General features: G+C 37.5%; 1 protein-coding gene across 1 annotated transcript in view; it reads right to left on the bottom strand.

The window, feature by feature from the left end:
- The window catches only part of LOC140232197 (uncharacterized), a 74797-nt gene that overhangs the window by 375 nt on the left and 46568 nt on the right, over positions 1-27854 (bottom strand). The window lies entirely within an intron of this gene.

Raw genomic sequence — 27854 nt, 5'->3', positions numbered from 1 at the left:
ATTAATCCGAAAATAAAATAAGACTCGCTAAACCGAAGGTTTGTTATTCCGAAACACACAATTTCTCAACACCTAGATGTTCCGAAAATGAAATACACTGTATGGTCTGTTATTCCGAACAAGGTTCGTTATTCTGATAATGAAATAAGGTTCGTTATCCCGAAGGTTCCTTTAACCAAAAATGAAATGAGGTTCGTTAATCCGAAAATGAAATAAGGTTCGTTAATCCGAAAACAAAAAGAACTTGCACACTAATGAACCTTTAGAATAATATTACAAAACTTATTTCGTTTTCCGATAAACGAATTAAAGGGATTGTATAGTTTTGGTTGAGACCTAATTTCAGGTTTCTAACATTTTTGGTGAGATAATGAGAAACCTCTTATGAAATATGTAAGGGCATGCAATTCCATGAGGAATTCAACGTTTATTTGATGAAAATTGGTTATGAAATGGCCGAGATATCCAAAACAGAGCAATTCTAATAAAGTGTGGGACCCACACTTTATTACGATCGCTGTTTTACTTTGTTTTTGGATGTTTCAGTCATTCCAAGCCCAATTTTTATTAAATAAACTTTTAATTCCTCTTAAACTGGTATGCTCTGTACTATTTCATAAGTGTTTTCTTGGTATCTCGCAAAAAGTTAAAAGCCCTATTCTCATCTCCGCTAATACTGTACTATCCCTTATAACCTTCGGGATCACGAAGCTTTGGTACAATGAACCCTATTTCATTTTCAGATGAACGAATCTAAGGAAAGAAGAACCTTCGGAATAACGAACTGTAACCGTCTAACGCATTGGCCAGGCAAAGGATTTGATCCCCTCATCTCCCGATTACAAGTCTTGAGCCATATCCACTACATCACAGTGTTCACAATTTGTTATTAGGTGATACGCTATCAGCGTATCACCTATTGTGATTGTCAAAATCTCTCTTTATTAGGTGATACGCTATCAGCGTATCACCTATTGTGATTGTCAAAATTTCTCTTTTTAGGTGATACGCTTTTAGCGTATCACCTATTGTGATTGTCAAAATCTGTCTTTTTAGGTGATACGCTATCAGCGTATCACCTATTGTGATTGTCAAAATCTCTCTTTATTTTTTTAGGTGATACGCTATCAGCGTATCACCTATTGTGATTGTCAAAATCTCTCTTTATTAGGTGATACGCTATCAGCGTATCACCTATTGTGATTGTCAAAATCTGTCTTTTTTCTTATTCTTCTTTCTTTCTGGCCTATTTTGTGTCGTCAATATCTCAAGAATGACATTACGGAGTAACATGACATTTTCAGTCAACATGTCTCATGACAATATCTAGCCACAATAAGGTTTTCATGACAGTAACGTATCTATGACGTCATCTAGGCGCCATTTTGTCATTTTCGGACCATGTTACATGATCGATCATAACTTCATAACTAAAGGTCCTTTCTGTATCAGTTTTTGTGGACATAAAGTTCAGGTCACGCTCTATCTTTCTTTCTCTGATGCTAATTACCTAGGACGTCATCTAGGACGCGTAAGCGCGCGTCAAACATTTGAAAGGCTCAAAACAACTTTCCAATGGGAAATCTCGAAGTTTCAGACAATTTTAAGCGTTTCAAACAATTTTGCGCGTGCGCGTCCGTCCGCGCATTTTCGCGCGCACAGCGCGTCAGTAACATGAAAATGCACATTTTTTGACTGATCTGGATTCCTGATACTTTGAGTAACAATATCCATTGATTTCTGATCGATTTTGACAAATAACAAAGCAATGCACTGGCGTCAAAGTTGAAATTTCGCGTGCGCATCTATGTGCAAATATAGTGAAAAAACATGTCTTTGTTTATTTCGCCATAGCTCTTTAAAACGTCAGGTGACCCTATGTTTTTATTGCATATTACAAAAGCATATGAATTGAAAATAACGTTTCAAGTATCATTATTTCCATAATTACAATATGACGTCATCATATCGTCATCTGAAATCAGAAAAGTGGAATTAATTTTTTTAAGGTACTGTTTCTGACATTCATTTGCTCGTATCTCTGTTGTTTAAGCTCAATATTATCCCAAATTCAGATATGTTGTACTTTGAACATTTGCCTTTTAAGTCCATGTCATGCTTTTGATATTTGATGACGTCATCATACCTTAAATTGTGATTCAAGGTAAAGACGCAAAATCGGACAAGTTTACGTGTATTGTCTATGGGAGGTGATTTTTTTTTAAAGCATCAATTGACTTGACAACGTTTAAGCACCTTTATCTCAGCTGATTTTGCTTCATTTCCTCTGAAACTTAAGTATGTTGTAGCTGTGACAATAATCTGCAGTAATCATGCATTTTATGTTTTGAAATCTCCTCATGAGGTTGACAATTTTGCAATTTAAAACTGAAAATGAGAATGGAATGCGGACGAAACGATTCCTGATTCATCTTTCACGTACATAAGTTTACGTTCCTCTAATTTTCTCGTCGAGACGAATGGCCGAGCGGTTAGAGGCGTCGTCTCAGAAACCATGAGGTTGCACACGTACGGGTTCGATCCTCACAAGAGCACGAAAGAAAATAATTATTTTTTTTAACTTTTTTTTTTCTTCAATGGAGTACTACACCTTCGTCCATGTAGAAACACGTTTGCATGTAAACACACCTATACGCACACACTCACACAGTATACCTTTGTTTTGCGTTGGAGACTGCATTACTTCAACTGCTGCAAAATTTTGCAGGCTGGGCTTTTTAAACTGATATAGTATATTGTAACAAAATGAAATTTGTTCATATCAATTCAGTAACACAATGTAGTCGTGGTTACTTTGTGCTGATTTACACATGTAACAAGCTATACATTGTAAAAAAGGTATTTGCATTGTTCCTTTAAGTCAGTCTTCTGTATTGATGATTATTTGTCAATTAGTGGTTTTTGTGGAGTTTCAGATGGTGATAAAAAGTATGAATGATAAGTGCAGCGATAATTCCTACAGTAAGTTCAAAGTTGTGTTACAGATGTTTGATACATACATTTAGCATTGTGTGTGTGTGTGTATATGTGTGTATACAGGTTGGCCATATGACACATTCTAGACAATTAATCCTAATTAATTAGCAAACGTGATCAGCTATGGAACTGAATATGGTACTAATGTATGATGTTAATGATTCTAATTAAACTGTGACGAGTTTAAAGAGATAGCATAACTGTGTGTAAAAATAAGGCAATTATAAGGAAATTTTAGGGGAATTTGATAACCATGTCTATAATAATTTCATACAGGTTATAATACCTGCCTCATATTCGTGTGATAGATCGTCATGTCAATAGCAAACTGACAACGTACGATGAATGCGTTATATATTGAACAACTGTCTTTCAAGTCCATAATGTTCCCCATATTTTCTTGTCGAGACGTATGGCCGAGTGGTTAAAGGCGACGTCTCAGAGACGTGAGGTTGCGGGTTCGAACCCCACAAGATCACGAAACAAAATACTTAGCTATTTACTGTTTTTTTCCTCAACTTTGTATTACATATTCGTCCATGTAGAAATCACGTTCGTATATAAACGCACCTATACACACACACAGACACACACACACGCCATATCCCTCTTCTTTGTGTGTTGGAGACCACATTGCTTCGACTGCAGCAAACTTTTGCAGGTTGACTTTGCCAAACCGATCATAGTATGTAATGACGACGACTGAGGTGTTGTACTTTGAACAATTGTCTTTCAAGACGATGTCATTGTTTATTAATTTGATGACGTCATTACACTGAAAATTATGATTAAAGGCAAGGTATCAAAACCAGCCGATTATAGGTTTTATGTCTGCGGGACGTATTTTTTCCAAGTTGCCAGAAATGGCATAGCGACCTCAGTCGTTACAAGGCCGCTTTTCCGTCTAGCAATGCAATAGATGTTCACACGGCCACGTTAGTTGAGTGGGCATTGACTTTCCCCCTGTTATATCTATACATTGGTTTTTTTTTTTTTTTTGTCTTACCATTTCCGTGGATGACCCGTGGCCGAGTGGTTACAAAAACGGTTTCGCAAGCACGCTCAATATAACTTTAAGGTGCCTATATCACATTCTTTTCTTTGTCGATCACAGATGACTGTCATCTGATGACCACAAGCGTATCACCTAACTCGTCCTCAATGTGACGAGTTTTCATGTCTCGTTAGGTGATACGCTATCAGCGTATCACCTATTGTGATTGTCAAAATCTCTCTTTATTTTTTAGGTGATACGCTATCAGCGTATCACCTATTGTGATTGTCAAAATTTCTCTTTTTTTTTATTCTTCTTTCTTTCTGCCACATTTTGTGTCGTCAATATCTCAAGAATGACATTACGAAATAACATGACATTTTCAGTCAACATGTCTCATGACAAAATCTAGCCACAATAAGGTTTTCATGACAGTAACATATCTATGACGTCATCTAGGCGCCATTTTGTGATTTTCGGACTTTGTCACATGATCGATCATAACTTCATAACTAGATGTCATTTCTGTATCATTTTCGGTGGACATGAAGTTCAGGTCACGCTCTATCTTACTTTTTAACGCTAGTTACACAGGTCATCATTACGCGCGCGTAAGCGCGCGTCAAAATTTTAAAAGGCTCAAAACGACTTCCCAATGGGAAATCTCGAAGTTTCAGACAATTTTAAGCGTTTCAAACATTTTCTCGCGTGCGCGTCCGTCCGCGCAATTTCTCGCGCAGAGCCCGTAAGCAACATGAAAATGCAATTTTTTTGACTGATTTGGATTCCTTATACTCTGAGTAACAATATCCATTGATTTCCGATCGATTTCGACCTATAACAAAGGAATGCACTGGCGTCAAAGTTGAAATTCCTCGTGCGCGTCTTTCTGCAAATATAGTGAAAAAACATGTCTTTGTTTATTTCGCCATAGCTCTTTAAATCGTCCGTTGACCCCATATTTCTATTGCATATTACAAAAGTATATGAAATGTAAATAACATTCCAAGTATCAATATTGCCAGGAACACGCGATGACGTCATCATATCGTCATTTTAAATAAAAAAAGTGGAATTGATTTTTTTGAGGTACTGTTTCAGACATTCATTTGCTCGTATCTCTGTTGTTTAAGCTCAATATTATCCCAAATTCAGATATGTTGTACTTTGAACATTTGCCTCTCAAGTCCATGTGATGGTTTTGAAATATGATGACGTCATCATACTAGAAATTGTAATTAAAGGTAAAGACTCAAAATCAGACAAGTTTACGTGTTATGTCTATGGGAGGTGATTTTTTTTCAAACCATGCATTGACTTGACAACGTTTAAGCACCTTTACCTCATCTGTTTTTGCTCCATTTCCTCTGAAACATACGTATGTTGTAGCTGAGACAATAAGCTTTAGTAATCGTGCATTTTATGTTTTCAAATCTCCTCATTAGGTTGATAATTTTGTAGTTTAAAACTGAAAATGAGAATGCAATCTGTACAGAACGATTCCCAATTTTTCTTTGCAACTGTATATTGATCGAATCCACGCTGCCACTTGTGAGAAGTTGAATAGCGCCATCACAAGTCAACTAGTCACGATAGTATTATTATATATTTAAGTTTCGCATTCACTCTTCAGGACATCCGTGTGGCGTAATCGCTTAGCGCTGGGTGTTCATAACGCCATACCGGAAGGTGAGAAGTTCGACTCCCGCAGGACTTTTCCCGTTCTTTTTTTTTTCTTTTCTTTTTTTTTTCGGCAGGTCAGCTTTACTCCGATGTCATTTATCATATTATTTTATCAAGTGTACGTAACCCGTGAACACGGCTGCTCTATTTCCCTTGTTTTGTATTGGAGTTTGGCGGATTGGGTTTGCTTCATTAATTTTGTCACACTTAATGTTGTAAATTGCCCCTTGTTACAGTGTCCCGCTTGCCACCTTTCGTTTGCTCTTTCCTTTTCTCTTCATTGGTTATTGTTATACTGTAACAGGATAGGTAGGAACATGTACGTTTGAATAACTTGCAGGAATGGGAGCTGAATTGATTAACTCTAGTCCAGGTATATGGCGTCTCGCTCATCTCTTTGAAATTCCAGGTTGTTATTGTTTGACCCAATAACGGAGATGTAGACAGGTTTTATGTTGCTATAGAGGTATCTTGTGCCACATGAATTGAAGGCATCACTGTTTAGTAGTAGTAATTAACTTTTTCATGTTGTAAATGATATAAAGATATGAATTTCACATCCAGTCTTCGGGACAGCCGTGTGGCTTTATAGTCGCTTAGCGCGCTGCATGGTCATTATGCACTACCTTAGGACGAGATGTTCGAGACCCGCAGGACGCTATTATTTTTTTTCTCTCTCTTTCTTTGTTTTTCTTTTGGCAGTTCAGCTTCATTCCGATGTCATTACCCCACGACACACAGTCACTCAAGTTCCCTTTTTTTTTGTCGGAGGCTGGAGGTTGGATTTGCTTCATTTATCATACGTAATGTTGTAAATTGCCCTTGGTATACAGTGCCCCGCTTGCCACCTTTCGTTTTCTCTTTCCTTTTCTCTACGTTTGTTCCTGTTACACTGCACAAGACAGGTCGGGAAATAATTTACATAATTCAACTGGAGCAGGAATGGCAACTGAATAAATTAACTCTAGGCCAGGTGTATGGCGTCTAGCTCATCTCTTTGAAATTCCAGATTGTTATTGTTTGACCCAATAGCGGAATTTTAGACAGGTTTTATGTTGCTATAGAGGTATCTTGTGCCACATGAGTAGAAGGCATCACTGTTTAGTAGTAGTAATGAACTTTTTCATGTCCCTCCATGTCAGTTATAGGGGCTATATAGGGGTTGTGTGTCTATCTGCCAAAGAAAAGGAAAACTTATTTTCGTCATGGCTGTTTCTCTATACGTAGCCGTAGGTGATGAGTGTTGTTGGTATCTGAGCAGTAAATAACATAACATCAGGCTGAAATCCCCCTTAGTTATACGCGCTAAGCGTTCAATTGATATTTATCATCTTGATTTATGTAGTCAATCACTGCTAATGGACGGTTACAGAATTATGTTATGACACCTTTCACTGAAAGTTTGTAAAGCAAAGTTTGTGGACAAGGCAAGCAATTGTACATGAATAATACCATTGATTTCAGAGGGAAATTATGGTATACCTAAATGTAAGGGTATCATTGCTTTGGAATTGCTGAGACAATATTATCTTGGCACGAGGGCTTCCACTTCTAATAACAGATCCCTTTGAAGATGTGTCAGTCACGGGTGATCGTCATGATTCACCTTTCACGTAGAAGGTATACGTTCCACACTCTTAGTTCGAGAAGACTTACCATCATACTTCAAATTGTGATTAAAGGTAAAGACTCAAAATCAGACAAGTTGACGTGTTATGTCTATGGAAGGTGATTTTTTTTTAACCATGCATTGACTTGACAACGTTTAAGCACCTTTATCTCAACTGATTTTGCTCCATTTCCTCTGAAACTTAAGTATGTGGTAGCTCAGACAATAAGCTGCAGTAATCATGCATTTTATTTTTTCAAATCTCCTCATCAGGTTGATAATTTTGCAGCTAAAAACTGAAAATGAGAATGGAATGTGGACAAAACGATTCCTGAATCATCTTTCACGTATAAGCTTACGTTCCTCATATTTTCTCGTCAAGACGTACTGTCATGGCCGAGAGGATAAAGGCGACGTCACAAGAGACGTGAGGTTGCACACGTACGGGTTCGAACCCCATAAGAGCACGAAACAAAATACTTATATCTTTTGCTTTTTTCCTTTTATGGAGTATTCACCTTCGTCCATGTAGAAATCACGTTTTCATGTAAACGTACACACACACACACACACACACACACACACACAATATCCCTTTGTTTTTTTGTTGGAGACCACATTGCTTTGACAGGCAACTTGGACTTGAAATTACAAATGTTAAAGTGAAGATGACTTTTAAAAGACCGCATGGCCATGTTTGATTTTTTTTTACAATATAAAGACCTATTGGTAAATATTCATTCACATATCCTTTCCAATCAACTTACTTGGACACGCCGACACCACTACACGAAATTTTCAATTAGTTGCATGACAGAAACAATTTCATCTGAATTATGTAGGACTGTATAAAGAATTGGACTTCACGAACATTTCTCAATATTACTTCAAGTCGCTACTTTACATTATTTTCGTTGTCGATCACTGAAAATGAGAATGGAATCTGGTTGAAACGATTCAAGATTTATCTTTGTAACTGTATATTGATCGAATCCACACGGCCACTCGTGGGAAGTTGAATAGCGCTATCAGTCACTTGACGTATATAGCCAAAAAACTGAATATAAATGTATAGCATACATAGATATATTTAAGTTTCGCACAAGATCTTCGGATCTTCCATGTGGCAGAATTGCTTAGCACGCTGCGTGTTTATAATGCCCGACCGGAAGGAGAGAAGTTAATCGAGTCCCGCAGGACTTTTTCCTTTTATTTCTTTTTTCTTTCTTTTTTTCTGCAGTTCAGCTTCACTCTGATGTCATGAACACAGCTACTCTATTTCCCTTGTTTTGTATTGGAGTTTGGAGGTTGGGTTTGCTTCTTTAATTTTGTTACACGTAATGTTGTAAATTGCCCCTTGAATTAAAACAGTACCCCGTTTGCCACCATTCGTTTTCTCTTTCCTTTTCTCTTCATTTGTTCTTGTTATACTGTAGCAGGATGTTTAGGAACGTGTACGTTTATATAATTAACAGGAATGGGAACTGAATTAATTAACTCTAGTCCAGGTGCATGGCGTCTCGCTTATCTCTTTGGAATTCCAGGTTGTTATTGTTTGACCAAATGACGGAGTTAAAGACAGGCAGGGAAGGAAGTGACGTGATATTGCTTCATAATGAGGAATTTCGGGCAACACCTTTCCAAGTGTAGTGATTATGACGGCGTTCTCTGCCGTTTATTTTCGTCATGGTTGTTTCACTAGTTCAGCCATAGGTGACATATGTTGTTGGCATCTGGGAGAATAGAACAGATCTGTACCAAACTGGAATAGCCCTATAAGCAATGTGGTAAGCGTTCAATTTTTTGCATTATCTTTCTTCTTTAAAGTCAGTCATTACTGATCGAAACACACAATATAATATGACACGTTCTACTGGTAGTTTAGGAAAAGGGAGTTACTGCACGATGCAATGATAAATGTGCTACCATTGATTTTAGAGACGTCATTGTGGTGTGGTACTGGTGATGGTAAGGGAACCATAGATTGCTTTTAAAGTAATGAGACAATCATTGGACCTTTGCATCAAGACCGTATTCCCATCTAGAATGTAATGCATGTTCGTGCGGCGTTTTTTTTTTAAATCCTGACGTGGGCATTTTCTTTTTCTTGTTTTTAATTCAAGAATGTTATATCTAAATTTGTTTCTTTCCCCTAACATTTTTTTTTGTTGAATATAAAGTTGGACGTTCCGTGACCGAGTAGAAAAGCAGCGATTTAGTTACAGTTTCAATGCATCTTGTTTACCATCTTCTCTTACATTAAATTGATGGTTTTTATATTTGACATGGTCTGTCTATTTGCCAGTTTATGCTCATAAAACACTGCTATAACAACTAATACATTTGCTTCACTTGTCACACGCAATGATATGGATTGCAGTTGTGCATGCAGTTTTCCTTTTGCCACCTCTCGTTTTTCTCTCCCCCTTTCCCTCACTTTGGTTTTGTTATACTGCAGATGGGAATGATTACAATAACATAACCCAACTTGAGGTAGGAATGAGAACTGAATAAATTAACTCTAGGCCAGGTGTATATAGCGTCTCGCTCATATCTTTCAAATTTCAGGTTGTCATTGTTCGACCAACGGAGTTGAAGACAGGCTTTATGTTGCTATAGAGGTATCTCGCGCCACATGAATGGAATGCATACGCTGTTTAGTATTAGTAATGAACTTTTTCATGTCCATCCCTGCCAATAAAAGTGTGTTTGACGAGGTTCTGTGCCATTCTGCCTACGAGAAAACAATGTTTTATTTTCGCCATGGCTGTTTCGCTATGCGTAGCCGTGGGTAATGGATGTTGTTGGCATGTGGGCAGTAAAGAACCGAGTATCATGCTATAATACCCCCCCCCCCCGTTAGGTTCTAAGCGTTCAATACGGTGATATATCTTTCTTCTTTATTATATCAATCACTGCCGATGGAATTACAGAATTATGTTATGACACGTTTCACTGAAAGCTTAAAAAACAAAGTTTATGCACGATACAAGTAATGGTGCATGAGTCCTATAGACCATTGATTTTAGGTGAGAAATTATGATATGCCTATAGTAGGGGTGTCATTGATTAGGAATTAATAAAACGATTAAGCACTCCTTCCACTTCTAACTGTCCCCTTTGAATGTGTGTCGATCACGTGAGATCGTCATAAATTATCATTCACGTATAAGCTTACGTTCAAAGTGTACTCTTAGTTAGAGGAGACCTATAGTTACATGGTTAAAGGCGATGTCTCTTTCGCTGGAGCCGTACGTTTGGCCCATTTTTCTTTTGCCCTTTTCTCTTTAATTGAGGTATCACTTTCGTCCAGGATAAATCACATTCTCATGTAAACAGACTCCCTTGCTCTATATCCCTTGTTTTGTATCGGAGGCTTCATTGGTTTTAATGCTGGTAAATCTCACAGGCTTGTATATAGCTGTAAGAGATCTCTGAACTGAGCATTGTAATAGCAAGATTAGAGGGAGTCATATTGGTTATGTAAATAATGGTCAAAGGTCATGTTTTAAAAGGCCACTGTTAATGCCAGGATGGTTATAAACACTTAATTGTCATATTTTATTTGTACGTGCCGAGGATCGCTTGGACCCCGTTTACAGTGCGAGGCTCGGCCGCGCCGAGCCCACCTTCATTTCGGTGTAAACGCGCAAAAGGCCAAATGCGGGGCCAAAATTGGCCTCGCATTATGCCACGCTCTGGAGGTGGTCTCGGCCGCGGTCGAGCCGCGGTCGCGCCCGGCCTTTTTCTCAGTGTAAGCGCAAAGTGGGCTAAATGCGCGGCCAATTTTAGTCTGGCTTCCAAACCCTCGCCTGTACTATTTCGCTATTCAGGATATTAACCACTTTAACGTCGAAAACTAGGATAGTATAAGGTGGTTTTGTCCTGCAAAGGATTTTCTCCTTCGGCAAAGGCCTTTGCCCGAACGGCGACTTCGTCGCCATGGAATTCAGTTGGCAAAGGATCTGAAAACCAGACAATACCAAATTGCGTTTGTTTAAAAGTAGAGCGCCACTACGACAAAATATTGAAAGGTTTGAATCAAAAGTGCGGCCGAGCCCGGCAGTGTAAACGGACTAAATTGCGGGGCTCGGCCTCGCAATTGAGGTTGGCCTTGGCCGCGGCTCGGCCGCGGCTCGGCCCAGCCCCGCACCGTAAACGGGGTCTAAGTTTATGCACTGTACGTACTCAAAAAGTCCGTAAATCGACTTAGTCGCACACGCACAGAATTTCCACTTAGTTTGTGTGACAGAAAAACAAATGTGATCTGAATAATGTAGGCCCAAAAAAGTTCAACTAAGTGTCGATCACGGATGACCGACATCTGATGAACCGAAGCGTATCACCTAACTCGTCTTCAGTGTGACGAGTTTCATATCTCGTTTTTATTCTTCTTTCTTTCTGGACAATTTTGTGTCGTCAATATCTCAACAATGACATTACGGAATGACATGAAATTTTCAGTCAACATGTCTCATAACAATATCTAGCCACAATAAGGTTTTCATGACAGTAACATATCTATGACGTCATCTAGGCGCCATTTTGTGATTTTCGGACCTTGTCACATGATCGATCATAACTTCATAACTAGACGTCATTTCTGTATCATTTTCGGTGGACATGAAGTTCAGGTCACGCTCTATCTTACCTTTTAACGCTAGTTACCCAGGTCTTCATTACGCGCGCGTACGCGCGCGTCAAAATTTTAAAAGGCTCAAAACGACTTCCCAATGGGAAATCTCGAAGTTTCAGACAATTTTAAGCGTTTCAAACATTTTCTCGCGTGCGCGTCCGTCCGCGCAATTTCGCGCGCAGAGGGCGTAAGCAACATGAAAATGCAATTTTTTTGACTGATTTGGATTCCTGATACTTTGAGTAACAACATCCATTGATTTTCGATCGATTTCGACCTATAACAAAGGAATGCACTGGCGTCAAAGTTGAAATTCCACGTGCGCGTCTTTCTGCAAATATAGTGAAAAAACATGTCTTTGTTTATTTAGCCATAGCTCTTTAAATCGTCCGTTGACCCTATATTTCTATTGCATATTACAAAAGTATGTGAATTGTAAATAACATTGCTAGTATCAATATTGCCAGGAAAACGCGATGACGTCATCATATCGTCATTTTGAATAAAAAAAGTGGAATTGATTTTTTTGAGGTACTGTTTCTGACATTCATTTGCTCGTATCTCTGTTGTTTAAGCTCAATATTATCCCAAATTCACATATGTTGTACTTTAAACATTTGCCTTTCAAGTCTATGTCATGGTTTTGAAATTTGATGACGTCATCATACTTTAAATTGTGATTGAAAGTAAAGATGCAAAATCGGACAAGTTTACGTGTTATGTCTATGGGAGGTGATTTTTTTTAAAACCATCCATTGACTTCACAACGTTTAAGCACCTTTATCTCAGCTGATTTTGCTTCATTTCTTCTGAAATTTAAGTATGTTGTAGCTGAGACAATAAGCTGCAGTAATCATGCATTTTGTTCTTTGAAATCTTCTCATGAGGTTGACAATTTTGCAGTTTAAAACTGAAAATGAGAATGGAATGCGGACCAAACGATTCCTGATTCATCTTTCACGTACATAAGTTTACGTTCCTCTACTTTTCTCGTCGAGACGTATGGCCGAGTGGTTAGAGGCGTCGTCTTAGAAACGTGAGGTTGCACACGTACGGGTTCGATCCTCACAAGAGCACGAAAGAAAATAATTTTTTTTTTACTTTTTTTCTTCAATGGAGTACTACACCTTCGTCCATGTAGAAATCACGTTTGCATGTAAACACACCTATACGCACACACTCACACAGTATACCTTTGTTTTGCGTTGGAGACTGCATTACTTCGACTGCTGCAAAATTTTGCAGGCTGGGCTTTTCAAACTGATATAGTATATTTAACAAAGTGAAATTTGTTCATATCAATTCAGTAACACAATGTAGTCGTGGTTACTTTGTGCTGATTTATACATGTAACAAGCTATACATTTTGAAAAAGTTATTCAGTCTTCTGTATTGATGATTATTTGTCATTTAGTGGTTTTTGTGGAGTTTCAGATAGTGATAAAAAGTATGGATGATATTAAAGTGCAGCGATAATTCCTACAGTTAGTTCAAAGTTGTGTTACAGATGTTTGATACATACATTTAGCATTGTGTGTGTGTGTATATACGTGTGTATACAGGTTGGCCATATAACACATTCTAGACAATTAATCTTAATTGATTAGCAAACGTGATCAGCTATGGAACTGAATAAGGTACTAATGTATGATGTTAATGATTCTAATTAAACTGTGACGAGTTTAAAGGGATAGCATAACTGTGTGTAAAAATAAGGCAATTATAAGGAAATTTTAGGGCAATTTGATAACCATGCCTATAATAATTTCATACAGGTACTAATACCTGCCTCATCTTCATGCGGTAGATTGTCGTGTCAGTAGCAAATTGACAACGTACGATGAATGTGTTATACATTGAACAACTGTCTTTCAAGTCCATAACGTTCCCCATATTTTCCCGTCGAGACGTGTGGCCGAGTGGTTAAAGGCGACTTCTCAGAGACGTGAGGTTGCGGGTTCGAACCCCACAAGATCACGAAACAAAATACTTAGATACTTTACTGTTTTTTTTTTCTTCAATTTTGCATTACATATTCGTCCATGTAGAAATCACGTTCGTATATAAACGCACCTATACACACACAGAGACACACACACACGCCATATCCCTCTTTTTTGTGTGTTGGAGACCACATTGCTTCGACTGCAGCAAATTTTGCAGGTTGACTTTGTCAAAGCGATCATAGTATGTAATGACGACGACTGAGGTGTTGTACTTTGAACAATTGTCTTTCAAGACGATGTCATTGTTTTGTAATTTGATGACGTCATTACATTGAAAATTGTGATTAAAGGCAAGGTATCAAAACCACCCGATTATAGGTTTTATGTCTGCGGGACGTATTTTTCCCAAGTTGCCAGAAATGGCATAGCGACCTCAGTCGTTACAAGGCCGCTTTTCCGTCTAGCAATGCAATAGATGTTCACACGGCCACGTTAGTTGAGTGGGCATTGACTTTCCCCCTGTTATATCTATACATTGTTGTTGTTTTTTTGTCTTACCATTTCCGTGGATGACCCGTGGCCGAGTGGTTACAGAAACGGTTTCGCATGCACGCTCAATATAACTTCAAGGTGCCTATATCACTTTCTTTTCTTTGTCGATCACAGATGACTGTCATCTGATGACCACAAGCGTATCACCTAACTCGTCCTCAATGTGACGAGTTTTCATGTCTCGTTTTTTTTTATTCTTCTTTCTTTCTGGACAATTTTGTGTCGTCAATATCTCAAGAATGACATTACGAAATAACATGACATTTTCAGTCAACATGTCTCATGACAAAATCTAGCCACAATAAGGTTTTCATGACAGTAACATATCTATGACGTCATCTAGGCGCCATTTTGTGATTTTCGGACCTTGTCACATGATCGATCATAACTTCATAACTAGATGTCATTTCTGTATCATTTTCGGTGGACATGAAGTTCAGGTCACGCTCTATCTTACTTTTTAACGCTAATTACACAGGTCATCATTACGCGCGCGTAAGCGCGCGTCAAAATTTTAAAAGGCTCAAAACGACTTCCCAATGGGAAATCTCGAAGTTTCAGACAATTTTAAGCGTTTCAAACATTTTCTCGCGTGCGCGTCCGTCCGCGCAATTTCGCGCGCAGAGCCCGTAAGCAACATGAAAATGCAATTTTTTTGACTGATTTGGATTCCTGATACTTTGAGTAATAATATCCATTGATTTCCGATCGATTACGACCTATAACAAAGGAATGCACTGGCGTCAAAGTTGAAATTCCGCGTGCGCGTCTTTCTGCAAATATAGTGAAAAAACATGTCTTTGTTTATTTCGCCATAGCTCTTTAAATCGTCCGTTGACCCTATATTTCTATTGCATATTACAAAAGTATATGAATTGTAAGTAACATTCCAAGTATCAGTATTGCCAGGAATACGCGATGACGTCATCATATCGTCATTTTAAATCAAAAAAGTGGAATTGATTTTTTTGAGGTACTGTTTCTGACATTCATTTGCTCGTATCTCTGTTGTTTAAGCTCAATATTACCCCAAATTCAGATATGTTTCACTTTGAACATTTGCCTTTCAAGGCCATGTGATGGTTTTGAAATATGATGACGTCATCATACTAGAAATTGTGATTAAAGGTAAAGACTCAAAATCAGACAAGTTTACGTGTTATGTCTATGGGAGGTGATTTTTTTTTAAACCATGCATTGACTTGACAACGTTTAAGCACCTTTACCTCATCTGATTTTACTCCATTTCCTCTGAAACATAAATATGTTGTAGCTGAGACAACAAGCTTTAGTAATCATGCATTTTATGTTTTCAAATCTCCTCATCAGGTTGACAATTTTGCAATTTAAAACTGAAAATGAGAATGCAATCTGTACGGAACGATTCCCAATTTTTCTTTGCAACTGTATATTGATCGAATCCACGCTGCCACTTGTGGGAAGTTGAATAGCGCCATCACAAGTCAACACTGTCACGATAGTATTTAGATTTAAGTTTCGCACTCGATCTTCAGGACAGCCATGTGGCATAATCGGTTAGCGCGCTGGTTGTTCATACCGCCATACCGGAAGGCGAGAGGTTCGACTCCCGCAGGACTTTTATCCGTTCTTTCTTTTTTTCTCTTTTTTTTTCGGCAGTTCAGCTTTACTCCGATGTCATTTATCGTATTACTTTATCAAGTGTACGTAACCCGTGAACACGGCTGCTCTATTTCCCTTGTTTTGTATTGGAGTTTGGAGATTGGGTTTGCTTCATTAATTTTGTCACACTTAATGTTGTAAATTGCCCCTTGTTACAGTGTCCCGCTTGCCACCTTTCGTTTGCTCTTTCCTTTTCTCTTCATTGGTTATTGTTATACTGTAACAGGATAGGTAGGAGCATGTATGTTTAAATAACTTGCAGGAATGGGAGCTGAATTGATTAACTCTAGTCCAGGTGTATGGCGTCTCGCTCATCTCTTTGAAATTCCAGGTTGTTATTGTTTGACCCAATAACGAAGTTGTAGACAGGTTATATGTTGTTATAGAGGTATCTTGTGCCACATGAATGGAAAGCATCACTGTTTAGTAGTAGTAATGAACTTTTTCATGTTGTATATGGTATAAATATTTAAGATAAATATATATATATATATATATATATATATATATATATAAATAAAAAAAGATTAAAGATAAATTTCACATCCAATCTTCGGTACAGCCGTGTGGCTTTATAGTCACTTAGCGCGCTGCATGGTCATTATGCACTACCTTAGGACGAGATGTTCGAGACCCGCAGGACGCTATCATTTTTTTCTCTCTCTTTCTTTGTGTTTCTTTTGGCAGTTCAGCTTTATTCCGATCGATGTCATTTATCGTATTATCTTATCAATTATACTACCCCACGACACACAGTCGCTCAAGTTCCTCTTTTTTTTTTGTCGGAGGCTCTAGGTTGGATTTGCTTCATTTATCATACGTATTGTTTAAATTGCCCTTGGTACAGTGCCCCGCTTGCCACCTTTCCTTTTCCCTTTCCTTTTCTCTACGTTTGTTCCTGTTATATTGTCACAAGACAGGTCGGAAAATAATTTGCATAACTCAACTGGAGCAGGAATGGCAACTGAATGAATTAACTCTAGGCCAGGTGTATGGCGTCTCGCTCATCTCTTTGAAATTCCAGGATGTTATTGTTTGACGCAATAACGGAGTTGTAGACAGGTTTTATGTTGCTATAGAGGTATCTTGTGCCACATGAGTAGAAGGCATCACTGTTCAGTAGTAGTAATGAACTTTTTCATGTCCCTCCATGTCAATTATAGTGTGGTTTAAAGGGGTTGTGTGTCTATCTGCCAAAGAAAAGGAATAACTTATTTTCGTCATGGCTGTTTCTCTATACGTAGCCGTAGGTAATGAGTGTTGTTGGTATCTGAGCAGTGAAGAACAGAGCATCAGGCTAAAATCCCCCTTAGTTATACGCGCTAAGCGTTCAATTTGATATATCTTTCTTTATGAAGTCAATCCCTGCTAATGGAGTTACAGAATTATGTTATGACACGTTTCACTGAAAGTTTGTAAAGCAAAGTTTATGGACAAGGCAAGCAATTGTACATGAATATACCTGCCATTGATTTCAGAGGGAAATTATGGTATGCATATATGTAAGGGTATCATTGCTTTGGAATTGCTGAGACAATATGCTTGGCACGAGGGCTTCCACTTCTAATAACTGATCCCTTTGAAGATCTGTCGGTCACGGGTGATCGTCATGATTCATCTTTCACGTAGAAGCTTGCGTTCCACACTCTTGGTTCAAGAAGACTTACCATCATACTTCAAATTGTTATTAAAGGTAAAGACTCAAAATCAGACAAGTTTACGTGTTATCTCTATGGGAGGTGATTTTTTTTTTTTTATGTGCATTAACTTGACAACGTTTAAGCACCTTTATCTCAGATGATTTTGCTCCATTTCCTCTGTAACTTAAGTGTGTGGTAACTGAGACAATAAGCTGCAGTAATCATGCATGTTATTCTTTGAAATCTCCTTATTAGTTTGACAATTTTGCAGTTTAAAACTGAAAATGAGAATGGAATGTGGACAAAACGATTCCTGATTCATCTTTCACATACATAAGTTTACGTTCCTCTTTTTTTTCTCGTCGAGACGTATGGCCGAGTGGTTAAAGGCGACGTCTCAGAGACGTGAGGTTGCACACGTGCGGGTTCGAACCCCACAAGATCACGAAACAAAATACTTAGCTATTTTACTTTTTTTTTCTTCAATTTTGTATTACATATATCGTCCATGTAGAAATCACATTCGTATATAAACGCACCTATACACACACACAGACACACACACACACACCATATCCCTCTTTTTTGTGTTGGAGACCATATTGCTTCGACTGCTGCAAAATTTTGCAGGCTGACTTTGTCAAACTGATCATAATATGTAATGACGACGACGAAGGTGTTGTACTTTGAACAATTGTCTTTCAAGACCACATCATTGTTTTGTACTTTGATGACGTCATCACACTGAAAATTGTGATTAAAGGCAAGGTATCAAAACCAGCCGATTATAGGTTTTATGTTTACGGCACGTATTTTTCCCAAGTTGCCAGAAATGGCATAGCGACATCAGTAGTTACAAGGCCGCATTTCCGTCTAGCAATGCAATACATGTTCACGCGGCCACGTTGGTTGAGTGGGCATTGACTTTTCTCCCTGTAATATCTATACATTTCTTTTTTGCCTTACCATTTCCGTGGATGTCCCGTGGCCGAGAGGTTAGGGAAACGGTTTTGCATGCAAACTCAATTATAACTTCAAGGTGTCTATATCACATTCTTTTCTTTGTCGATCACAGATGACCGACATCTGATAACCCCAAGCGTATCACCTAACTCGTCAGTCTGACGAGTTTCATATCTCGTTTTATTCTTCTTTCTTTCTGGACAATTTTGTGTCGTCAATATCTCAACAATGACATTACGGAATGACATGAAATTTTCAGTCAACATGTCTCATAACAATATCTAGCCACAATAAGGTTTTCATGACAGTAACATATCTATGACGTCATCTAGGCGCCATTTTGTGATTTTCGGACCTTGTCACATGATCGATCATAACTTCATAACTAGATGTCATTTCTGTATCATTTTCGGTGGACATGAAGTTCAGGTCACGCTCTATCTTACTTTTTAACGCTAGTTACACAGGTCATCATTACGCGCGCGTAAGCGCGCGTCAAAATTTTAAAAGGCTCAAAACGACTTCCCAATGGGAAATCTCGAAGTTTCAGACAATTTTAAGCGTTTCAAACATTTTCTCGCGTGCGCGTCCGTCCGCGCAATTTCGCGCGCAGAGGGCGTAAGCAACATGAAAATGCAATTTTTTTTGACTGATTTGGATTCCTGATACTTTGAGTAACAACATCCATTGATTTTCGATCGATTTCGACCTATAACAAAGGAATGCACTGGCGTCAAAGTTGAAATTCCACGTGCGCGTCTTTCTGCAAATATAGTGAAAAAACATGTCTTTGTTTATTTAGCCATAGCTCTTTAAATCGTCCGTTGACCCTATATTTCTATTGCATATTACAAAAGTATGTGAATTGTAAATAACATTGCTAGTATCAATATTGCCAGGAAAACGCGATGACGTCATCATATCGTCATTTTAAATAAAAAAAGTGGAATTGATTTTTTTGAGGTACTGTTTCTGACATTCATTTGCTCGTATCTCTGTTGTTTAAGCTCAATATTATCCCAAATTCACATATGTTGTACTTTAAACATTTGCCTTTCAAGTCTATGTCATGGTTTTGAAATTTGATGACGTCATCATACTTTAAATTGTGATTGAAAGTAAAGATGCAAAATCGGACAAGTTTACGTGTTATGTCTATGGGAGGTGATTTTTTTTAAAACCATCCATTGACTTGACAACGTTTAAGCACCTTTATCTCAGCTGATTTTGCTTCATTTCCTCTGAAATTTAAGTATGTTGTAGCTGAGACAATAAGCTGCAGTAATCATGCATTTTGTTCTTTGAAATCTTCTCATGAGGTTGACAATTTTGCAGTTTAAAACTGAAAATGAGAATGGAATGCGGACCAAACGATTCCTGATTCATCTTTCACGTACATAAGTTTACGTTCCTCTACTTTTCTCGTCGAGACGTATGGCCGAGTGGTTAGAGGCGTCGTCTTAGAAACGTGAGGTTGCACACGTACGGGTTCGATCCTCACAAGAGCACGAAAGAAAATATTTTTTTTTTTTACTTTTTTTCTTCAATGGAGTACTACACCTTCGTCCATGTAGAAATCACGTTTGCATGTAAACACACCTATACGCACACACTCACACAGTATACCTTTGTTTTGCGTTGGAGAATGCATTACTTCGACTGCTGCAAAATTTTGCAGGCTGGGCTTTTCAAACTGATATAGTATATTTAACAAAGTGAAATTTGTTCATATCAATTCAGTAACACAATGTAGTCGTGGTTACTTTGTGCTGATTTATACATGTAACAAGCTATACATTTTTAAAAAGGTATTCAGTCTTCTGTATTGATGATTATTTGTCATTTAGTGGTTTTTGTGGAGTTTCAGATAGTGATAAAAAGTATGGATGATATTAAAGTGCAGCGATAATTCCTACAGTTAGTTCAAAGTTGTGTTACAGATGTTTGATACATACATTTAGCATTGTGTGTGTGTATATACGTGTGTATACAGGTTGGCCATATAACACATTCTAGACAATTAATCTTAATTGATTAGCAAACGTGATCAGCTATGGAACTGAATAAGGTACTAATGTATGATGTTAATGATTCTAATTAAACTGTGACGAGTTTAAAGGGATAGCATAACTGTGTGTAAAAATAAGGCAATTATAAGGAAATTTTAGGGCAATTTGATAACCATGCCTATAATAATTTCATACAGGTACTAATACCTGCCTCATCTTCATGCAACTCACAGACTGAACGGACGTGTCATGTCTGCTCCTGCTCCTGCTCTGATTTGATACGGACACACGCCAAGTTCAAAGATTTGGCGGGAAAATTACAATCGGCTGTGGACCATCGGAACCCTCCTTCAATGCCCGGCCGACCCGAGCCCTGAGGATTTGTGCCATCAAACCCATCAAACTTGGGAGCCCAGGCCAGTACAGCCAGCTGAAGCAATATAAAGTGGATACTTCTTGCTGATTCTGCTGAGGCACTTGTGGAGAGAGTTATTGGTGGACGGACTTATACAGTTAAGATTCGGTTACTTAACCTCATAAGTTGAAGGCCAAGGTAAGCTTGTTATTGTTGGCAAACTCCTTCTGCACAATTCTACTAATAAAAGCCGTCACTAACAAAGTAAGCGACCTTTTTAGGCGGGAAAAAAATGAATCAAAAGTACATCTGAATATGTTTGCAGATGAAACCTCATCTAGCGGCGAAGAGGCCTACCATCAGGCCGCTATGGATGTGCGTAGTTCAATATCACCTAGACCTAGCAAGCATATTGAAATAGGAAAGGGAACAGAAGACAGCGAAGATGAAGACAATGGCTGGAGAGTAGAAAGGAGGAAAAGAAAAGTTAGACCTAGATCTAAATCCACAGTGGAGACTCAGGAGGAAAAAAGAATTAGAAAAGAAAGTGTGTGTAATGAGACAGATAGATCTACTTCTAAAATGGCAACTACAGAAACGGGACAAAATCAAAGATCAAATATGGCGGTGACCATAGTGGGATTAGGTGAGCAAAATGTTTGTCAGATCAGCCCCGTCAAACTAGTACAGCACTTACATAAACAAATCGGGGAAGTTGAAAAAATGTACAAAGTGAAAGAAAAGCGGGTACTGAAAATCGTATGTAAAGACGAAAAACAGATGAAGAAAGCCTTAGAAATGAGTGAGTTGGCAGGGGTATTTGTGAAAGTTGAAAGAATACAATCAAAAGTGGTGGGTAGCAAAGGAGTCATCCATAGAGTTGATGAGCAGATTACTGAAGAAGAGCTGCAAGAATTGTTGAAGGACCAAGGAGTCATGCAAGTAAAGCGTTTCAAAAAAAGGATCGAAGGAGTACTAGGCCCCACACCTTCTGTGCTACTGTTTTTTGACACGCAACAAATGCCCACATCTATCACCTTTTTGTATCAAACATACAGAGTGCATGAATACGTAGCTCCCCTCACACGATGTTTCCAATGCCAACAATTCGGACACGTAAAAAGCCAGTGTAAGGGGAAAATAAGATGTGTGAGATGTGGTGATAACCACCACTTTGAGGAATGTCAAACAAAGGACAACCCAAAGTGCTTTAGATGTAAAGAAAACCATTCAGCGGCTTACCAGGGCTGCATCTACTACAAAGAAGCTAAAGAGATACAGACGCTGAAACTTGAGAACAAGGTGTCGTACGCACAAGCTGCAAAACAATATAAGTCGCAGCAGTCTACTGAAATGAATCGACAGAGTATGTCGAATACCCAACCCTCACAACAAGTAGAGACAACTCAACAGGCCAGTGAAAAAAAGCGACAGAATTTACCCCAAGAGAATGAAAAAAATAGGACCCCCCAAAGCACACAATCAAATACAGTGGAAAGTCCGCCTCTGAAACAGAGAATAATTATGGTACATCAAGGAACCCAAACGGAAAAAAGAGAACCTGCTGAGGAAAAAAAAAGAGCAAACAGGGGAACCAGAACAACCAGCCACGTCATCTTTCAATGTCAATGTTGATTTTTTGTCATTTGTCACTTTCATCATCAATAATCTGGATAAAGAAACAACTCATTCGAACAGAATTAGACTTGTGGTTGAAGCAGCCAAAAGATGCTTAGATATACAAGATGTGTCACCCGAACTCATTCATGAACGTCTTCAATGAGTCAAAATATTCAAAGCGAACAGGATAGTTCCCGTCGCACATATCATGTATTTAATATCCTTCAATGGAATGCCCAGAGCATGAATGCTCATGGAACAGAATTTTACAAAAAGTTGATAGAAGGTAAAGAACGGACAAATTTACCAGATATTATATGTATACAAGAGAGTTGGTTTACAGATTATAATGTTTTCAATATACCTGATTACAACCATGTTATTAAGAATAGAGGTTCAGGAGGTAGAGGCGGTTTGGTGATTTATATTCATAAATCTATCATTTTTCAAGAGATACAATCCCCATCTTCTGAAGAGTATCAACGAATAGATGTATTTTCTTTTAATAGACCAGTATCAATTATAAATTATTATAATCCATGTAAAAAATTAGATATATGTAAATTGGAAGATATGATTCAAAACTGTTTTACCGATTTCATATTGTTCGGTGATTTTAATGCCCACAGCGTAGTGTGGGGTGGAAGAAAAGAGGACAATAATGGAAAAGTGGTGGTTAAATTTCTAGAAAAGTATAATTTGGTTTTATTAAATGATGGATCAGCAACTAGACTGGACCCGCATACGGGTCTTTGGTCATGTTTAGATCTGACCATTGCTTCGCAAAAGTTTGCGCATTAATTAAATTGGAAAGTATTGGAAAGTAATTTTGGTAGTGATCATTTGGTTTTAAAATGCTCATTGATTCGAAAATATTCTAATGTAAAAGGAACAGGAATTAATGAAAAGGTGTGGTCATTTAAAAATGTTGATTGGAATTTATATAAGAAAAGAATTGCTGATAAATGTCTGCATTTGGATATATTACAAGTGATAGAAGATATGAATATTCAAGAAAAATATAATTTGATTGTAAGTTTGATTAATGAGGTAGCAGAAGAAAATATTAAAAAGGTATATATAGGTGGAAGAAAAGGAAAGGATCCAGCGCCATGGTGGACAGAGAAATGTGAACAGGTGATCAGAGAGAGAAATCGGTATAGAAATAGAGTAGGAAGGCATTATAAGACAGAAGATTTGGTAAAGTATAAAGAAAAGAAAGCGTATGCTCAGAAAGTTATAAGAGAAGAAAAGTATAAATACTGGCTCAAATACTGCCAGTCGTTTAATCGAACGACGGATGTGGGTAAAGTTTGGAAAAAAGTGAAAGGATTACAGAAAAGTAAGGAGAATACTTATGTTAGCAGTGATTTATTTGAGATGGATAAGATGGCACCGGTAATAGATATATCACAAAAAGCAAATCTTATTGCTAAGGCGTTTCAGTTGATCGAAACAAATGATATATGTAGTTCAAAAGAAGAAGAAAAAAGGAAACATATTGAGAATGAAGTAATCAAAGTAAATTCATATGAGCAAGTTGATAGTCCTTTCAATGAGGAATTCACAATGAGAGAGTTAAAGAATGCGTTGAAAGAAATGAAAAATACAGCGGCAGGTAAAGATGGTATTAATGCTATCATGGTACAATCGCTACCTGAAATTATGTATAAATGTTTATTACAATTGTATAATGATGTATGGATTAAAGCAATTTTTCCAGTTGAATGGTATCAATGTATACAAATTCCTGTGTTGAAACCGGGAAAAGACCCCACAAATCCTATGTCATATCGCCCGATTACTTTAATCTCAGTGATGTGTAAGATCATGGAAAGAATGGTGAAAAACAGATTAGTATGGTATTTGGAGAGGAAGGATATATTAAATCCGTTTCAAGCAGGTTTTAGAAAAAATAGAAGTACTATGGACCAGTTGGTGAGATTAGAATCTGATGTACAAAAAGGAATGGCGAATAAAGAATATGTGGTTGTTGTGTTCTTAGATTTAACTAAGGCTTTCGATAAGATCTGGAGAAAAGGTTTACTTCAAAAGATAGAAGCGATTGGAATTAAAGATAGAATGTTAAGGTGGAGTGCTGCATTTTTGGGAAATAGACAATGTGTAGTAAAGTTAGATGGTATATATTCTGAAGAATATGTGCTGAAAAGGGGGACTCCCCAAGGAAGTGTTATGAGTCCAGTTTTGTTTAATGTTATGTTGAGTGATTTAAAATTGAAAGAAAATTGTGTTAAATTATCAGTATATGCTGATGATATAGCGTTATGGGGTATGAGTAGAAATTTATATTATTTGCAGAAGAAATTACAAAGAGCAATTGACGAAATTATGTCATGGTGTAGAGACTGGAAGATAGATGTTTCAGCCGAGAAATCAGCTGTGATGGTATTTACCAATAAACAGAAAAATAATGTTAAATTATTTTTTGAAGGATATGAAATTAAACAATATGTGGAATATAAGTTTTTAGGAATGTGGTTTGATCAGAAGTTAAACTGGAAAAAACATATTGATGTTATCAAAGATAAGGCTGTAAAGCGATTAAATTTGATGAGATGTGTTGCTGGTACACCATGGGGCAGTAACGGACAAATATTATTGACGGTATATAAAGGATTGATAAGATCAATTTTAGATTATGGATGTGAATTGTATGATGCTGCAAGTAGTAGCACAAAACGTAAACTTGATTGTATTCAATATCAGGCTTTGAGAATAGTTACCGGTGCAGTGCGTAAGACATCTCTTGAAGCTTTACAAGTAGAGTGTGGAGAGATGCCCTTAAAATTTCGCAGAAGTATATTTGTTGATAAGTATAGATTTTATTTAATGTCTTTTGAAAGGAAACGGCATTCTACAGTTGAAATATTACAGCCATGTTGGTATTACGATCGATTTCATTGGAAAACCGGTCAAGGCCCGCTTGTTATGAGGGCATGTACTTTGAATACAAAAGTTGAACAAATTTATGATTGTATATTAAAAGAACCGTACTGGTATTATGTACCTCCGAGAATATCACACTTTATTTTTGATAACATTAGGAAAAGAAGTGATACTGAGATAGAGGTAGCAAATTATGTAGAAGAAAGATTATTAATAAGATGGAAAGGGTATTTGAAAATATACACAGATGGATCAAGGCAAGACAATAACAATACTGGTGCTGCATTTTATGTTGATCAGTATGATATAGGTAAAGTTTTTAGATTACCTTCAATATGTATTATGAGAGCAGAATTAACTGCAATTATAATGGCATTAGAATGGTTAGAGAATTTTCGTAGTATTTCAGTTGTTATTTTAACTGATTCTCTAGCTGCGTTACAGGCGCTAGAAAATTTGTTCTCTATTACTAATGTTTTAGTTGTAGAAATTTTAGAGAAATTGAAATGTTTACAATTACAGGATATAGATGTACATTTTGAATGGGTACCCTCTCATAGAGGAGTGAAAGGTAATGAAATAGCTGATAATTTAGCAAAAAGGGGGTCTTTTAAAGAAAATATAGATGTAGATATTGCTTATACGAGACAAGAACTTACCAAATATATGGTGTCGTATTATAGAAATATTTGGCAAACAGAATGGGAAACATCAGAGAGAGGAAGAGATTTCTTCGGAATACAGTCACAGATATCTAAGGGAATACAGTTACAAGGAATGAGTAGAAAGGAAGAAGTGTTAGTACATCAAATTCGTCTGGGGAAATGTAGGTTGAATTATTATCTTTATGAAATTAATTGTCACGAAAATGGATTATGTGATTTATGTCAAGTATTAGAAACAATAGAACATTATTTATTGGAATGTAAACGGTATAAAAATGAAAGAAAATTGTTGCAAAAAATGTTGAAAATAAATGTATTGAATATTAGAAATATAATGAAGGTTAGTATAGAAGATAATTTTAGGGCTTTGTGTGTGTATTTAAATAATACAAAGCGTTTATAAAGATTGATTATTGTTATTGATATTGTTAGTATTTACTAGCAATACGCACACCTTGTGTGCTCGTATGTTTTGTTAAAAAATATACACACACAAAAGAGTATATTTATATGTATATGTATATAGATGCACTGCACAAACTGCACTATTAACGGTGGAGGGAAATTGATCTCACACACTGCCACTTGACAGGTGAGCCGAAACCTAAAACAGAGTGAGTGTGACGTGGATCAACCGAACTGAGCTCATAGACTCTTTCATGGACTCCTACTATAGCATGGAGAAGACGTGGCGCAGATAATCAAATTGATTGAAAAGCGCCAATAAACACCACCACCAACCATGCGGTAGATTGTCGTGTCAGTAGCAAACTGACAACGTACGATGAATGTGTTATACATTGAACAACTGTCTTTCAAGGCCATAACGTTCCCCATATTTTCCCGTCGAGATGTGTGGCCGAGTGGTTAAAGGCGACTTCTCAGAGACGTGAGGTTGCGGGTTCGAACCCCACAAGATCACGAAACAAAATACTTAGATACTTTACTGTTTTTTTTTTCTTCAATTTTGTATTACATATTCGTCCATGTAGAAATCACGTTCGTATATAAACGCACCTATACACACACAGAGACACACACACACGCCATATCCCTCTTTTTTGTGTGTTGGAGACCACATTGCTTCGACTGCAGCAAATTTTGCAGGTTGACTTTGTCAAAGCGATCATAGTATGTAATGACGACGACTGAGGTGTTGTACTTTGAACAATTGTCTTTCAAGACGATGTCATTGTTTTGTAATTTGATGACGTCATTACATTGAAAATTGTGATTAAAGGCAAGGTATCAAAACCACCCGATTATAGGTTTTATGTCTGCGGGTCGTATTTTTCCCAAGTTGCCAGAAATGGCATAGCGACCTCAGTCGTTACAAGGCCGCTTTTCCGTCTAGCAATGCAATAGATGTTCACACGGCCACGTTAGTTGAGTGGGCATTGACTTTCCCCCTGTTATATCTATACATTGTTGTTGTTTTTTTGTCTTACCATTTCCGTGGATGACCCGTGGCCGAGTGGTTACAGAAACGGTTTCGCATGCACGCTCAATATAACTTCAAGGTGCCTATATCACATTCTTTTCTTTGTCGATCACAGATGACTGTCATCTGATGACCACAAGCGTATCACCTAACTCGTCCTCAATGTGACGAGTTTTCATGTCTCGTTTCTTATTAG

Source organism: Diadema setosum, chromosome 8, assembly GCF_964275005.1.
Source record: "Diadema setosum chromosome 8, eeDiaSeto1, whole genome shotgun sequence".
NCBI classification, from domain to species: Eukaryota; Metazoa; Echinodermata; class Echinoidea; order Diadematoida; family Diadematidae; genus Diadema; species Diadema setosum.
Note: the sequence above shows the minus strand (reverse complement) of the source record. Positions and strands in the feature narration are given on the sequence as shown.